This window comes from Megascapheus bottae, unplaced genomic scaffold (assembly GCF_031878675.1).
Source record: "Megascapheus bottae isolate mThoBot1 unplaced genomic scaffold, mThoBot2.hap1 HAP1_SCAFFOLD_195, whole genome shotgun sequence".
Lineage (NCBI taxonomy): Eukaryota > Metazoa > Chordata > Mammalia > Rodentia > Geomyidae > Megascapheus > Megascapheus bottae.
Genome location: NW_028327276.1, coordinates 17850 through 36323, shown reverse-complemented (window position 1 = coordinate 36323; position 18474 = coordinate 17850). Strand labels below are relative to the sequence as shown.

At 39.9% G+C, this 18474-nt stretch overlaps 2 long non-coding RNA genes across 2 annotated transcripts in view; one reads left to right on the top strand and one right to left on the bottom strand.

Moving 5' to 3' along the window:
* Positions 1-18474, top strand: part of LOC150040170 (uncharacterized) — a 38542-nt gene that overhangs the window by 13974 nt on the left and 6094 nt on the right. The window lies entirely within an intron of this gene.
* Positions 4063-9961, bottom strand: LOC150040171 (uncharacterized). Its single transcript, XR_016534041.1, has 3 exons — positions 9836-9961; positions 7555-7645; positions 4063-4550 (listed from the first exon to the last, which is right to left on the bottom strand). It is a non-coding gene; the product is annotated as an uncharacterized LOC150040171 (long non-coding RNA).

Here is an 18474-nt window from a genome sequence, read left to right as displayed (position 1 = left end):
CTTAAACTGATGTTGAGGTTCAAAGCAATAGAGTACTATCCTTGAGCTGATGAACTGAGACAACACCCAGGCCATGAGTTCAAGGCCCATGACTTAATCAAACAAAAATGAACCATCCTTGTGAAGTCTTCCGTCAAAGGCTAGATATCTGCATATAAATACACATGTGTATAAGGATATGTAGAGACCAAGGAGCTATTTTCAAAGTCATAGCAGTGCAGCTGTTGTGAATGAATGAGAAACAGTGAGCAGACACTTCTCAGAGGAAGAGGTAAGAATGACAAAGAAACAGAGGACGTGCAGTCCACCATCCCTAGCCATAAAGGAAATGCAAATCAAAATGTCTCTAAGATTCCATCTTATTCCAGTTACATTGCCCAACATTAGGAGTTAGAACAACAAATGCTGGGGGGATTTGAGGGAAAAGGAATCCTATTTCACTGTAAACTAATACAACCGCTTTGGACAGCAGTCTAGAGGTTCCTCAAAAAAATCCCTTAACTGTGACCTAGCCATATCATTTCAGGGCATCTATCCAGAAAAACACAAGTCAGAACACTGTAAATACAGTTGCACCTCTATGTTCATTTCTGTAATATTCATAATAACCCAGTTATGGGAACAGTCCATATGGCCTACAGTGGTGAGTGGATCCAAGTGATGCAATACTGATACACAATGTAGTTTTACACTGCCATTAAAAATTATGTAATTTGGGGTCGGGTGTTTGGCCTAGTGGTAGAATGCTTTCCCAGGACGCACAAAGACCTGGGTTCAATTCCTTGGTACTACATATATGGAAAAGCCAGAAGTGGTGCTATGGCTCAAGTGGTAGAGCACTATCTTTGATTAAAAGCCAAAGGACAATGCTCAGGCCCTGCGTTCAAACACAGGACTGACCAAAAAATAAAATAAAAGAATGTAATTTGGGCCGGGAGTTTGGCCTAGTGGTTAAAGTGCTTGCCTAGCATGCATGAAGACCCGGGTTCGATTCCTCGGTACCACATACATAGAAAAAAGCCGGAAGTGGTGCTGAGGCTCAAGAGCTGGAGCTGTAGCCTTGAGAAAATCCAAGGACAGTGCTCAGGCCCTGAGCTCAAGCCCAGGACTGGCAAAAAAAAAAAGAATGTAATTTGGGAGCCTGGAGTGTGGCCTAGTGGTAGAGTGTTCACCTACCATGTATGAAGCCCTGAGTTCAATTCCTTAGTATCTCATATTAGAAAAAAGCTGGAAGTGGTGCTGTGGCTCTAGTGGTAGCGTGCTAGCCTCAAAAATCCCAAGGACACTGCCCAGGCTCTGAACTGAAGCTCCAGGAATGGCAAAAAAAAAATCTGTCATTTGCGAGTTAATGGATGGGCCCAGAACAAATCATATTAAGTGAAGATAAGTCAAGTTCAGAAAGACAAATGACACATAGGCAGAGAATAAATCGAAAATACATGGTGACATGATAAGTCATAGAGGACTCTGGTCAATCATATATCATTAGACCAAAGCAGGCACTCTTGGAGGAGGAACAAAGAGCCTCTCTGCTTCTGTCTATGGGGAGGATAAGGGAGGTACACAAAAGTGGAAGGACAGAGAGCGAACAAATGAAGTAGTGATATTCAGTAGAAATCATGTAGAAAATGAACTATATAACTCGTGGAAGGGAACAGAGGTGAAATATTGGAGAGAATAAAGGAGGGGATGCCATTATCTAAAGACAAATATATTCATTACCTGACTGGTGATATGGTAACCCCTCTGTATATCACCTATATAATAAAAAGAAAAGTGCAAAAGCAGCTAGAAAGCACAACACTAAAAGCTGCCACTCTAAACACAAACAGAAAGGTTCCATTGTTGAACTGATGTTGCAAAACTAAATGGGTCTATCACAAATCTGTCAAACTCAAAGACATAGAAAAATGATGAAAAAATTATAAGCAACTACTTTATATGAGAACAAATCGCACTAATCATTTAGCTGTAGAGAAATACTAACCAGAATGTATGATCTAGGAAGTCATATAATGTCAAGAGTCATATGTACTTTTTAATTACATAACAATACTGCATTCTTATATTTTTGAATGGGATAGATTGGATAGTAGTATTCACAAAAGACATGTGGAAAATAATGATGGGCAAGTAGAAATCCATACTACCTGTAAAGAGGCTTGTGTGTGTATATGCATGTGTACATGCACGTGTATATATATGTATATATGTATATATATATGTATATATGTGTATATATGTGTATATATGTAGGCAAGTATGTCTGTGGCCCACTGAATACACACAAAGAAAGCCAGAAGTTGGCATGTAGGAAGATCATAATGAGGACTAATCTTACACAGAGTGTCACTGTCTATATTTCTGCATAGTCATATTGTAGTATATGCTTGCACTATTGTATCTTTAGGAGTTCTCTGAAAAAAAGTGTAAAAGCTTATTATTCAAATCTTTACTTTTCCCAGTAAAATGAAAGGTTGGAGATAAATGAGCACCTAATATGCATAGATACAAGGGGATAAATACTAATTTGTTGTAATCACATATATATGAAATATGTGTGGACATATGTATCCTGGTGTTTTTCTTTGGATATGTATGTACATTTTCATACATGAGCCTCTATCTATGTATATATTATACATATTAATCCCACAACACAGATTACAGTATTATATAAGATATGCTATATGTAATACCTAATATAAACCAGATTTACTATATATACGGTACATATAAGCATATGTAGTATATATTCACACACAAAATACTCAGAATGTGGAATTTGCATTGGGGAAGCTCATATATAACAACTGCAGTACAGATATCACTGTCACTATTTTTGCATGTTCATTGAAGCATGAGATGTACCTTTCTGATTTATTTGGATAAATGTATAACATGTTAAAAGAGAGCATTGTCTTTCTTCTAGTTTTTTAGCTACATTATGCTTTTTGACCATTGCAAATTAAGTGTAGTGATCTGAATGTATGGTTGGCATTTCTATGTGAGCTTAGTCACATGTCACTGATTGCTATTAAAAAAACATTCAGAATTATACCTACTTTCTGTTTCCAAATTATCTGATTAGTTCAAATAAGTTGCCTTACTGCTACTTCATTATTTTGTGGAAGCTGCTTTAAAGCATTAAGGGATATTGCATCTGACGCAGCTTCCACAGAAAGTTAAAATATTTCAATTTCCAATATACTTATGGGGTCAAGAAACACAAAAATGTATCTTTTCTCATTGTACCTTTGTGCTTATATTAGCACTATTCAAAAGAGCTGAAGCTGGGCACTGGTGACTCACGCCTGCCATGCTAGCTACTCAGGAGACTGAGATCTGAGGATCACGATGCAAAGCCAGCCTAGGCAGGAAATCCATGAGACTCTGATCTCCAATTAATCACCAGAAAAACGGAAGTGGCATTGAAACTCAAAGTGTTAGAGCCCTAGCCTTGAGCAGAACAGCTCAGGGAAAGAGCCCAGGCCCAGAGTTAAAACCCCATGACCCACAAAAAAACAAAAGCTACCTATTCACCAGTGAGTACATATAAAACTGCTGTGTGTGGACAAAATGAGGAACGAGTCTGCTCTCAAAATGGAATGATATCATTATCAGGAAAATGGATAAGAGAACTCAACATGCTAAGCCAAATACATCACACTGAGAGCTAAATGTCACATTTTTCTCTCCATTTTGTAAATTTAGATTTAAGATGAATAATGGGAAAGTACAAGAGGAACTTTTGGGGGAAGGACAGCAGTGGGGAGTGAGGACATGACAGGAGAAGGTATGGGACATATATAAAATGCTCTTCAGTATACTATCTGATAAAGACAAAGCAACGGTTGAAATTATTCCGAGAGTAGAGAGCACATGTATGGAGGATACTGGAAGCACCACTGTAAACAACAAAGGTATTTCAATAAAAACAACCCCAAATGTGTAGACATTCAGAATGAGAGCTTGAAGTTTAAAAAAAATTCCCAGATCTCCAATTCTATTATGAACACTGAATGATAGCAATATTAACTGAACACAAGGCAGTCAAACAAGTCAGGATGTCAAAAAATGAAGCGTAATCATTCAAACTTTGCAAACCAGTGGAACATATTGAAATGCAACTGACCCTGCTCAGGTACTACTGGTCCAGGCTCTCAATTGAAGTGTATGCATTTGAGGAAGAAGTCACATGGTTTTCTCCAGGAGGGAAACTTCCCTTCAATTCTGCATCATGTGGAAGTTTTCCATAGAAGACCCCTCGCTGGTAGGATTTGTGACAGGAGTATGGGCAAGAGACTGAGAGTGCGCAATCACCAAGGAAATTCCTTCAATGGCCTCCTTCATGCTGTCCACAGTCCTGTGAAGTTTGCCAAGGACAAATACCAGCATTTTCTTAGTCAATAAAGAACTCCTTAGAGGTATTCAGTGGTATTTTACATGGAGAAATGCTCATCATGAGGCAAGGCAGACTCCTCTGAGACCAATTCAGACAACTGAGAGAAGACATTAGAATCATCTGCTCCATTTATTTGATGTGTGATCTATAAATTAAATAACAGTATTTCAAAATGTATATGTATTTCAGAAAATACCTTCAATCCCATACATCAAATATACAAATGAGATAATTATTCATTACCAGACCTGGAGTTCTTTTTGCTTCTTAAAGGTTAGAGGAAAAATTAAAAAGCAAATGCATAAGATAAAGATGTAAAGATCCTATTTCAGCTATAATTCATGGCTACTATTCCTTAATTAGTATTCAAAATTAATTAAGTAAAAATGTTTGAATTCGTAAAAAATTAACTTTGTTGTTTTCAGTGTCTTTATCACTGAGCTCTTTTCTTCTGATTTTCATGTGAAACCACTGTTGTTGCGGCCATGGTTGTTGTCACGTCATTGTTCATGTCATTCAAGCATGTGACTACAGAAAAACCTTACAGATATACAGAAGTACGGCTGGTGAGAATATTTCAGCAAGCAATTAACTCAAGAACACAGAAAGCAACCTTGCACATCCCATAATCTTTGGAGGATAGGGTATCAAATACATATTTTTAAAGTACTAATATTTTCACTAGGATAGTAATAAAATACAGAAACACTTTCCGGGAGAGAATTTGCTTATGTATCAAAAGATAATATTTGTATGATAAGAAGGATCCTAATACTGAATTAAGCAAAAGAAAAGGTAATGGTCAGCTGGGCTCTACTAGCTTGCATCTGTAATCTTAACTTCTCAGGAGGCTGTGATCTCAGAATCCATATTTGAAATATGCTTAGGAATCAAAGTCTAACAGACTTATCTCTAATAAACATTTAAATATTCAGTAGTGGAGCTGTGGCTCAAATGGATGAGTGGTAACCAAGAGCAAAAACACCTCAGTGGGCCGGAAGCATGGCCTAGTGGTAGAGTGTTTGCCCAGCATGCACGAAACCCTGGGTTCAATTCCTAGGTACCACATACATAGAAAAAGCTGAAAGTGGTGCTGTGCCTTAAGTGGTAGAGCACTAGCCTGTGAAAATGCAAGGACAATGCCTCTTTCTTTCTTTCTTTCTTTCTTTCTTTCTTTCTTTCTTTCTTTCTTTCTTTATTTCTCTCTCTCTCTCTTTTTTTTTTTTTGCTAGTCTTGGGGCCTGAGCTCGGGGCCCCAGTTATGAATACAAGCCTTGGAACTGGCACAGAAAAAAAGAAAAAAGAAAAAAAAAAGAAAAACATCTCAGTGCCCAGGCCCTCAATTGAAGTCCTAGGAACAACAGCAATAGAAAAAGAAAGGGTATTTTCCTAGATGCACAAGGACACAAGAGTATATTGATCTATGCATTAAGAAAAAGCATTCACTAACAAGAAAACTCAATGGAATTATATTCAGTGTGTTAGTTTTAAATACTGAAAGTTTTACCACAATGTAAAATTCCCCTTAGGAAGAAAAAAGTATAATAAGCTTAAAGAAATTAAAAGGATGATTACTTGCTGCTTGTGTTCTCTCTCTCTCTCTCCCTCCCTCCCTCACTCCCTCCCCCCCCTCTCTCTCTCTCGATTTCAGATTCTGACCATGTCAACTTTTAAACTTAGGGCTTCTCTTAACTCTTGCTCAACTTTCTACACCATGTCTGGCTTCGACCTCATCTCATAAGGCACACTGCCTGCCTCCTTTAATGCTACTTATTGTGAACAGGGAGTCTCCCAGAATTTCCTGATGGGTTGGCTTTGCACATGGACCTACCAAATCCCAGGCTTTTGATTACCTAAAGGAGAAGTCTCTGGTAAGAAGAGCTATTTCTTTTTTTTTCATATACTTTTATTGTAATTATTAGAAATGTTACATTTTATTCACCAGATAGAAGGTGCATCACTTCACAAACATTGATACCCTTTCTTATGTCTTGGTCCCCATTTCCCTCCCTCCGCTCTGCCCCTCATCTTGTTTTTCCCCCTCTCTTAGCAGTAATGGGACAGGAAAATGTGAGAAACATGTATATGACATGAAAGATCATGAATAGAGGGGCTGATACACGACTTGAATGGCCAGTATGTCTTTTTAAGATGTAGAGCCATTGACCAGGAATCCAAACTCCTATGCCCAGTCACAACTTCCTGACACACAGAGTGATAGCTAGGGTGCATAATTCCACCAGGAATTTATTGGGAATAAAAGCAAAACAGGAGGACAAGTCCTGAGTTCAAGCCCCAATTCCAATACCAGGAAGTACATAAATGACAGATAGAAAAGACAGACTTATAGATGATAGATTGTATAATCATATCTGCACATAGGTACTTGTATTCAGGGCGGAATTATCTGAACATATTAATATTCAAAGACATCAGCAAACTAAATGGTTATGGAAGTCTAGGAGATAATTTTGAAACTTTTTGTGGGGTGACAGTTTCTATGACTAGTTTTTATCTTTATATTCATCACTATTCATCGCTTCAGAATTTTTCTGTGAAATGCTGTGTAACAATTAAAAGAAAAAATAAATAGTTGACCTTTCTAACCCAGAGTCTATAAAACTAGCCTCACGTATCTTCAGCTAATCACAGTCTTTTTTACTTATGATATTCAAATATCTATTGCTGAAGAAAGCACATAATCCTACATTCCTATACATGTTCTTTCTCATGATCTTTCCTTTTGTTCCAATTAATAGCACTGCTGAGAATTAGTCTCTTCACTAATAACACTTTTCCATGTTTTTAAATCTGCTTACTTAAGGCGAAAAAGCAGATTACATTGAAATGCAAACTGGCCTTCTCCTGTTTTCTAACACAGTACTAGAGCTTAAACATACGGCCTAAATGTTATCCTTTCCCTTTTTTCAATCAAGGCTAACGTTCTACCACTTGAGTCATAGCTCCACTTCTGATTCTTTGCTGCCACTACTGGCTTCAATCTGATCCTCAGATCTCAGCATCCTGAGTAGCCTGGATTCCAGCCATGAGTCCCTGGTGCCTAGCTCAAAGAAAATCTTCATACATATGTCTTGCCATTGAGCAAAAGATCAACACAGAAAAAAAAACAACTAGACTGAGCTTTTTACCTCAGTATCATAGTCCCAGTAATGTTCATAAATATATTAGATGGTGTGATTACATCTCTGGTGCCAAGGGCATGTTGTGCACCATCTGCACCTGTGGAAAAAATGGCAATGTAAACGTATTATTGGTATAAAAATGCTATTTTTCTTTTTGTCTTTAATTTGACGCTGAGACTTGAAGGCAAAGGCTTCATACACACTATGTACATGATGAAGCTACATTTCTTTTGTCAAGGAGTAATCCTTAATTCAAATATTATATCATTTACAATCTTTTGACAGACTAATTCCCTGCTCCTACCTAGGAAAGCATTCTGCTCTCTGGATTTACCAGTTCTGAATATTTCATACTTTTTCGTTTCAGATTTTATGAACAAACTACTAACCCAATAGCTCCATGTAATATTCATAATATAATTACTATATATACAGGGCTTCATATGACTTGAATTTTGATGAAGCCCCGGAGGAAGTGTAGAATAAATGTACATCATCAACAATTAAAATGAAAGGCTAAAACCACTACACTGTTAGCCTGAGAAATTAAATTTAAGAAGCCCAAAACACATGGGATCATCAAGGATACAGAACAATTTTTACACTTCTACATTATTTTAGATACATTATTGGGGAAAAAATCTGACATTTTCATAAAATTTACACTTACGTTTTATGAGCTAGCACTTATATTCCAGACATTTCCCTCAGAAAAATAAATGCATCTGAAGAAAGACTTCCATAGAATGTGAAGCCCAGGCTCAGTGGCTCACACCTCTAATTCTAGTGACTCAGGAGACTGGAATTGATAATATCATTGTCCAGGGCCAGACTAAGCCAAGTACTCACAATCCCTCATCTCAACAATAAAAAGCTGGACGTGGTGATTCATGCTGTCATCCCAGTTCTGTGAGAAGCATAAATAGGGGGATAGAAGTCCAGGACGGCTTGGGATAAAGGAAGGCCCTCTTCAGACAATCACAAGCACAAAGCTAACAAGAGGTATGGCTCAATGGTTAAAATAAAATCAACCCCAAACTACCTGGCAAGCACAAGCCTCTGAGTTCAAACTTCCCTATGTGTAACAAGGAAAAAAATAAAAACCAAGAAAATAATGCAGAGTGTTTATGTAATTAATGTAAGTATCTCAGAACAAATTTTATATGAAATGGTGCATTCTGCAGTGTTCCTAAAAAATGCAAAAACTATACTATGGTAGGAAACAATAATATGTCAGCTATGGTGAAGCTTATGTGTAATAACAGCTCCCAGAGGGGCTGAGACAGAAAGATCTGGAATTCAAGGCCAACTAGGCTCTCCTTGTCTCAGACCTTGTCCCAAAAGAAGAAGCACAGTAAATGGAAGGAAGGAAGAAGGACAAGAAGGAGAAACTGAGTATGATGGTACATGCTTTTAATCTCAGCTACTCTGGAGGCAGAAGGATCATGAGTGTGACATTCCTATAGTAAGCAGATGCCACACAATTTGTATTTTATGGTGGCCTTTTTGGGGAATGTACTGGCACAGACACAACCTCAGTCTCTAAGTGCTGCCTTGTAGCTTTTAACTTAAAGGTTGTGATCTAACATTTGAGCCACTCTCCTCCACTTTTCACTGGTTAACTATGGACGTTCCTGCGTGGCCTGGCTTCAAACCACCATCCTCAGCTCTTAGTCTACTGACTAGCTAGAATTACAGGAATGAGGTGCCCAAGTACAGAGCTTAGATGCAAATGTTAATATTCTGTACCTAAAACTGTAACAAACAAGGCTTGACTATCTTGAAAACATGGATAAATTTTCATCTTATCCAGCAATTTTAAACTTTTATGAGAGAAAAAGGTGATATATAAATTTCAGTGGTGACCTCTTCATCAACTTAACTTACAATTGCCAGATCAATATTCTCTGTACTTCCTAACAACTTTTTGTAAGTTATTATTTGAGTGAAACTGGAATATATGGAAAATGACAATGTTATTATTAAGAAAACTTTTAGTTGGTTGTTAGTGGCAAACATCTTTCACCGTAGCTACTCAGCAGGCTGAGGTCTCAGGATGACCGTTTGGAGCCAACCTAGACAGGGAAGTCCAGGAGACTCTTATCTCCAATTTACCACCAGAAAGCCCTAAGTAGTGTGGCTCAAATGGTATAGCACTAACCGTGCGCAAGAAACCCAGACCTTTCCCCAACCCAGTTCAGGACCCACTCCCCACGAAATAAAGGAACAACTTCTTAATGATAAGGAAACTATACATAAATAAACATCTAAATTATAACTGCAGTACCTATTTTAAGGTAAAGTCAATGTACGACAATCTCCAAATGCTCCTTTAGTAGGTCTACCAAGAGCCCCTGTCCGTTGGCCTCCAACTGTGCTTTCCACAGGGATTCCAGGCAAGCAGCTCCCATGGTCCTCTGGGCAGGAGGGGCGTGTCTAAGCGCGGGTGGGTGGGGCCGCGGGGCGGGGCCTGGATGGACTGCAGTCCACCTGCAGGCTGCCAGCCCAGCTGGTAGGGGCATCCTCACTGAGCTCTGAGGGAAGGTCAGTGGAGCAAGAGCCAGCCGAACTCTGCTAAACCATCTGGAAGAAGATGGGTGAAAACCAGCTGGTTGCCACGAAATAGCTCTTGAAGCTGCAGCAGTGATCTCTCAAACTTGCCCAGGATTTCTGTTCTTTTTGGTTCTTTCCATCTTCTTGTTAACTGAAGATAAGAGCTTCATACCCTTTGCAAACCAAGTTCAATTTGCACTGCAATCCTCAGTTCTCAGCCTTCTGGGCAGCTAGAATTACAAGTCAGAGCCAATAATGCCCTGCTTAAACCTCTCTTGATTTAGACGTTCATTCTCAGGTTTTTGTTTCATGAGTGGAAAATGGACTCAAAACATCTAGCATTAGAACACCATGTTTTGACCTAGTAACACATGTATCAAGCACTAAAAAGCTTTCACAGATTTGCCTAGCCTATTCCAATAAACTAGGGACTGCCTATCACATATTTATATTGTCCTAATACTTGTGCATGTGTGCCAGTGCTGAGACTTGAACTCAGGTCCTGGGCATTGTTCATGAGCTTTTTCCACAAGGCTAGTACATGATCACTTTAGCCATTGTTCCACATCCAGCTCTTAGAGAGTTACTTGCAGATAAGAATCTCTCAGACTTTCTTGCCCTTATGGCTTTGAACCACTGATGCACAGATCTCAGTTTCCTGAGTAGCTAGGATAACAAGCCTGACCTACCAGCACGCGGCTAATAGTTTTGAACCTAAAGGCTAAAAGCAAATTATCCTCAAAATGCAGAATGTGATTTTATTTTTCTATTTCAAACAAATGAGATCAGATACATTCTTGGGGTTAATGATGATCAGTAATAGTTTATGATCGTTTTTGGACAAAGTAGGACTATAATTATCTCTCAGTTACTTATAAAACACAATCATTTATAGAGTTCTAGAGCCTCACAACTGTAATCCTAAATACTCTGGAGGCTGAGTTCTGAGGATAGTAGTTCAAAGCCAACCTCAGCAGAAAAAGGTAGCAGATTCCCAATCCAAGTACAAAGAAACAGAATTGAGGGGGGTCCTCAAGGGGTGGACAACGAATATTGAGTGAAAAAGCCAAACAAAAGGCCCAGTCCCTAAATTGATGCTATAGTAAATGATTAAAAGAGGAGGATGGAGAAAGCAGAAGGAGGAACAGGAATGGGAGGAGAAGAGGAGAAAAGAAAGGACGGAGAGAAAGAGGCTGCTTTACCCAAATCTCCTTTCATGCTGAAATAGTTCAGAAAAAGAGCAAGAGGCCTCTGCTGTGACTCAGCATTGTCCAGAGAAACAGTCCTTGCCATCTTCATGGACTTTGGATACAATCTTTATATTCTCACTTGTATTTTGGTGCAGTCCTGGGATGAAGGCAGGGCCTTGGCACTGTCCCTGAGCCACTTCACTTTCAAGACTATAGCTCTACCACTTGAGCCACAGTGTCTTCGTGAGTTTTTCTGAATAGATTTTTGGATATAAGTTTTCACAGTGACTATTTTGCCCAAGCTGGCTTTGGACAATAATCCTCAAACTATCCTACAACCTGCTCATATGTGTAAAGTTTCTCACTTGTATTTTGCACATTTCGTGGAAAACTTTGATCATATCTAAAAAAAGACCCTACTATAAAGTGTCTAAATGCCAGTCTCACATCTATTTAAACTATTAAACTATACACACTAAGGAGATATAATTAACTTGTAAAATACAGAGAGGATTGGGTGTTACAAGCTGTACCCCTACAATTAAACACTTTAAAGGCAGCATATGTAGGCAAAGACAGTTGTCTCTAAAGAATATCTGTAGTGGAAGTGGGATTGTGGCACAAGGGAAAAGGCAGTAACCTTGACCTGAAGAGCTCAGGGACAACACCCATGCTCAGAGTTCAAGCTCCATGACCTACCAAGAAAATGTCTATAGTAAGGGAATAACTCATTGAGGTCAAGGCATCACATTATACATTTTATAGCAGATAAGTAGTCATAGATGTAGTAATGATAACTAAGAGCTATTTAAGTAGTATGTGTGTGTGTGTATGTCTGTGTGAGTATATGTATGTGTGTGTGTGTGTGTCTTCCGTGCTACAGTTCAGAGCAACTCCTCATACTTGCTTACATGTGGATATGCCTAGATTTCTCCTCATGAGTTATTTTGGGAGGTGGTAGTGCTGGCACTTGAACTCAGAGCCTTTCCCACGTTCTTGCCTGTTTTGCTCAAAGCTGGCACACTCTAAGCGCAGCACACCTTCATTTCCAGCTTCTTTTCTGATTAATTGAAGAGAATGATGGGATTCCTGCCTGGGCTGACTTCCGTGTATCACACACGGAAGTCAGCCTCCTGAGTAGCTAGGATTACAGGCCTGAGCACCAGTACCTGACCACTTAATGCATTTCCTGAAGTAAATAAAAATACCATATGCAGCACAAATGATACCTCCAACTGAAAACAAAACTTAAAATCAAGAGGGAGGGATCCAAGTTCCGAGCAGAAAAGGAGGTAAAAAGTAAAAGGGAAGAGGGGCCGGGAGTTTGGCCTAGTGGTTAAAGTGCTTGCGTAGCATGCACGAAGACCCGGGTTCGATTCCTCGGTACCACATATATAGAAAAAAGCCAGAAGTGGTGCTGAGGCTCAAGTGGTAGAGCTCTACCCTTGAGAAAGTCCAAGGACAGTGCTCAGGCCCTGAGCTCCAGCCCAGGACTGGAAAAAAAAAAACAAAAACAAAGAAGTAAAAGGGAAGAAAATGTGACCCGGTGTGACTATCATGTAGTGAGTTCTTACTGGAAGAGGTATGATTGGGGCGCTTCTTTTGTGTCTGAGACACAGAAGCTTTGTCTTTGCATCATGTCACTGAAGTATAAACATCAGTACCTGCTGGCTTCATGAATGAATAAACGAGACACCAGAAGTTTGTTTCTCATCTTTATGAAGTATAGAAAATTTAAAGTTTAGCCCAGTAGCTCATGCCTGCCATCTCAGCTCCATCAGAAACTGAGATTGAGAGGATGGTTGTAGACCATAGGCCATGCAAGTTACTGAGGCTCCATCTCAACAGAGAAATCCAGCCGTGGCGCCATGCTCCTATCATCTGTGGCAGAGTATGAAATAGGAGAGTCATTGTCCACATACACCTTGGGCAAAAACCAAAACCCTGTCTTAAAATAACTGGTGCAATTAAATACATGTAGCAGTAGAAAATAAAGTACAAAATACAACTGAAGTTTCAGTGAATGATAGAACAATATACATAATAGATTTTAAAATACATGCTTTCTGCAAAAATTTAGAAATTCTAACATTTCCTCATTAGAAAAATTTATTTTCTTCTTTTTGTTGTTCATTGTGGGTCATGGGGCTTGAAGTTGGCTTGGGCAGTGTCCCTGAGCTCTTCATCTCAAGGCTACCACCCTACCCTTGGGCCAAGCCTCACTTCCCCTTATCTAGAAGTTAATTTGAGATAGAGTCTTAGGTCCTTTTGTCCCAGGCTGGCTTTGAACCAGATCCTCACATCTCAGCCTCCTGACTAGCTAGTATTCCAGCCATGAGCCACTCTGCCTGGCTTAGAAAACTTTTCTGAAGTTCAGGATGATCTTTTGGGAATGCTCTTTCCAATTTTATTTGTCTACCTACTGTTCAAAGAAAATAAAATAGAGATAAATTGAGCATCAGACATGCACACTTTAATTCCATTTCTGCTCTCATACCAACTCTCCATTCTTTGAATTATATTCAGTTTTGAAAGTATCATCATTTTCATTCATGTAGATTGAATACTTTTTCTGTACTTTTGTTTTTTAATTCCTCAATGTGGTAAATATTAGCATTTTCTTCACACTCCATCCACCTCAAAAGGGGCTGAGATTAAAAGCATGTGCCAACATACCCAACTAACTTCCTTCCTTCCTTCCTCCATCTCTCACTACCTCTCTTTCTTCTTTCCTTCCCTCCTGTTCACCTTCCTTCCTCTTTCCCTCCACCCTCCCTCCCCACCTCTCTGTTTCATCTTTTTTCTTTTGAGACCAGGTCTGAGGGATAGCCTAGTTGGCCTTGAATTCCAGATCCTTCTGTCTCATCCTCCTACGAGCTGCTGACAGATAAGCTTCACCATACCAGAGCTATACTAACTCTTTCCTACCATAGTTTAGTTTTATTCCTTTTTCTAGAACTCCATATAAATGTAACAATGCACAAAGCACTCTTCCATATGAAACTTCTTTCATTCTGAAAAAAATACATTTAAACTATTACATGAACCCTTTGCATTCTTTTTGTCTTTTGGAATAGTACCTCATTACATTTTATTCATTCATTCTATTCATTGACATCAGGTGTGTTTGTACTTTTAGGCTGTGAAACCTACAACTGTTACAGATATTCTCTCTTTTTCCTGTTTACGGTTGTGTCTTCTTTTTGGTATGCTTAGAGTGAGTGAACTCAGAGGCTTGTGCTTGCCAGGGAAGGTTTAGGGTTGATTAATTTTTAACCAGTTGAAACATACCTCTGGCTAGCTTTGGTTATTGTTCAGATAGGTCCTTCCTTTATCCCAGGCCATCCTGGACCTCTAGCCACCTACTTTGGCTTCTTCCAGAACTGGGATGACAGGCATGAGTCACCATGCCCAGCTATTTATTGTTGAGATGAGGGCTTGCAAGCACTTGGCTTGGTCTGGCCCTGGACAGAGATACTCTCAATTCCAGCCTCCTGAGTAGCTAGAATTAGAGGTGTGAGCCACTGATCCTGGGCTACACAGTCCATAGAAGTCTTGGTTTAGAATAATACTTGCATTTTCTCAGGGAAAAATTCTGGAAAATCATTACTAGCTCATAATGTTAATTTTATGAAAATGTCAGATTTTCCCAACATTACATCCAAAGTGATGTATGATGTTCCAATTGCTCTATTCCTTGGTGATCCCATGTGGTTTTGGCTTTTTAAATTTTATCTCTCCTACTAGAAGTGTAGTGATTTGGGTATCACATTTTAATTGATGATGGCATATATTTATTTTACACTTAATACTGAGCTTCATAAAAATGGAGGCAATCCAATGAAGCCCAGTATATATAGCATATACAGTATGAATATGATATAAAGCTAATTAGGCTTAGTAGTGTGGGGAATTGGTAACATCTGTATGTGTGTGTCTGTGTAGAGTAAGGCTAGAAATCTGAGGCTCAAATGCTTGGCATTTGATTATGACTGGTTTTGTATCACAACACTGGAGCATCCACTTTCTTGCTTTTTACTGGTTAAGTAAAGATAGTGGTCTCTTGTATTTACCTGTCTTGGGTAGCTATGAACCCTAAACCTCTGAGTCTCCTGTGTATCTAGGATTATACCTATGAGCTACTGGCATCCAGGTCTATCAGCATGTGATTTCTTTCTTTTATTAATTTCACCCAAATGTCAAAGGAAAATATATCACTTACAATTAGGACTACTCAGATAAGATACAGGAGGTCAACACATGGGTAACTTTAGTAATCCTTATCAAGCTTCTGTATGATTTATATCATTTATATGAGTACTACATAATTTGCTCCTTTTAGCTCTAATTTTGGAAACATTTTAGTCACTTATAAACAAATTGATTCCTACTCTTAAGATTTGTGTTTGTTTATTTTGTTTGGCTTTGGTGGGGTTTTTTTGTTTTTGTTTTTTGCCAGTCATGGGGCTTGAACATGATGGCTTTCTCAAGGCCTTCTCTCCACCACCTAAGCCACAATACCACTTCTGGTTTTTACTATGTATGTGGTACCTATGAATCAAACCCAGGCCTTCGTGCATGGTGGCCAAGCACTCTACCACAAGGCCAAACTTCTGGATCTCTTTCTCTTGGTTTTATAAATTGTTAGCTATTTCAGGACAGGGTCTATTGAGGGTTAATTCTCCCCTGCTTACAGAAAAACTTTCTGATGTCCTCTGTTTTGTAAGGTTATCACTCGCCTGCCGTATGTGTGAATAACAGGTAGTTGCCTGTCGTGCCTTTGTGTATTTCTACCTCAATGCCAAGCCCTTTTCTGAACACATTTGAGTCCTCATATGCTAGGCATAAATTGGTAAACAGGGGAGGGTGGGATATGAGGCCTTGGGTTCCTTAACTGGAAACCTCCTTGCTCTGCTCTTTGGGTAGGGGATGTGCTTGGGAGCTTTGGGAGAATGTCCTGTCTTCCCAGTCACGCTGCTCCCTTCCACACATGGTAGGACTAGGCAAAGTTCAGTTCCTCAGGGCCCCTCAGGCCTATGGCCTTCCTTGTCCTATGTGAGGTGCAGAACCCCACATGGGTCCCCCTGGCCCTGGCCCCGGAGTGGGGGCCGTGGTAGCCAGGGTACTGCTCTACCACCTGAGCACCCGCTTGCCTGCTTTCCTTCCTTCTTGCTTGCTCATCTTTCTTAATTTTTCTCCAAAGACTAGGTCACAGGCCCTGAGTTTAAGGACCAATAACCACACACACACACACACACACACACACACACACACACACACGCACACACACACAGTGGCCAGGAGCATGCTGGATTCCTGTGATGTCTCAGATGTCCAGAACATGTGGCCCAGGGAGCACGGCACCTCCACTGCATAGAGGACCAATTTGGACCCCTCTGGTCACCTTGGACTCCTGCCCGATTTTGGCCATGTGCTCACTCATGTCCCCAGGTGAGACCTAGGTTTCCCCTAGAAAAAGGCTAAAATACCAGATGTATAGGCTTGGATGTCCAAAGCTTATAATTAATAAACAGGCAGCAAATGCACCTGTAATCCTTGCTTCTTGAAAAGCTGAGATCTGAACACTGGAATTCCAAGTCAACCTTGGCAATTATATCAATAAAAACTCATCTCTCCGATTACCCATCAGAAAACAGTAAGTGGTGCTGTGACAGAAAGTGGTACAGCACTAGCCTTGTTTGAAAAAGCTCAGGAACAGGGTTCAGGCCTTGAGTTCAAGGCTGTTTTGACCATAAAGATATGAAGGTAGAACAGGGGGTAATAATGTGAAAATACTAACATAATGAATAGGATGGGAAAATACTAGAATAATGAATATATTATGAAAATACTAGATGAATATGATGTGAAAATACTAATATAATGAATATGATTAGAATGAAAAACAATGGGATGAAATATAGCTAAACTACTTCTAGAAGTATATTGTTAATGCCAACTTGTATCTAAAGGCATATGGCCATAAGAGATAAAACCACTAGAACAGGGAATGTGGCAGTAACGATGGAAATGGCCAGCATCCAGGCACACGGGATAGAGTAATTGCAAATGGCTAAGAACCAGACACCTTGCCATAGGTCAAAAGGTAAGAACCCATCACACCCCTGGGCACAACTAATTGAAAAGAGACTTTTCTGGGCCCTAACCAAGCAAAATAAACAAGAAGGAGTTTGGGCCAGAGAGGAACAGCCAATGCCCAATATAACCAAAAGACCAAAAATGAGGGTCAGCAATTTTTCTGGCCTTAACCAAGACTGTGGTTTGAGGATCTTTGCTCTACTGGAGCTACTCTTGGGCCGAGAGGACTGATGAGGACTGATGGGGCCCCAGAGCTCACACCATGACAGGACTGGGAACTGCATCTACCAACTGACTGGCAGGCCCTGTTTGACTTAGAAACTAAGAGATGTCAGAGTGGTGGGTCCAGCATGTGCACTGGATAGGCAGGCTAGAATTAGGCAAGTTAGGACTAGAATACAGGAACTGGGTTAATTCTGCTAAGCTATGTTAAATCAATAAACTGTTGGTGAATTATGTCCCCTTCTCAAGAGAAAGGCCCATAAAAAAACAGAAACAAAACCAGAAAATCATCAGAAGATGGTTGCTCGTGCCTGTAGTCGTAGCTACTCAGTAGGCTGAAGACTGGGATTGCAATTTGAGGCAGGCCAAGCAAAAAAGCCTCTGAGACTCTGATATCCAATTGACCAGAAACAAAGCAGGAAATTGCTGTGGGTCAGGGTGTAGAGTGCCAGCCTTGAGTGTAAATAGGTAAGGGAGAACATGAGGCCCTGAGTTCAAATACCAGGCCTTGGGCAAAAAATAAAATAGAATACAAAACAGCCTTTTAATTGCCTGTAATATCTACCTTACTGTTGTCTCTGAGTTCCTTCCTTTACTGCTCAGCCACTAGTAGTCCAGTTTGCTTGTAGTAGCTTTAGGGTATGGTGTTGAGAAGATGGTACCTTACCCGTTATTTCTTAGCTTCAGATGCTCCCAACTTTCCCTGTTGCTCGGTGCTCAGAGAGCCCTCCTCCAATCCAGGGCCTAGGAGAGACCTAGACCACAAGACCATAACCGCAAACATTTAACACAGCTTCCCTGGGTTAATAAACAAGAATAGGCTCTGGCCCAGAGCCATTTGTGAGCACAGGTATCTCTGAGC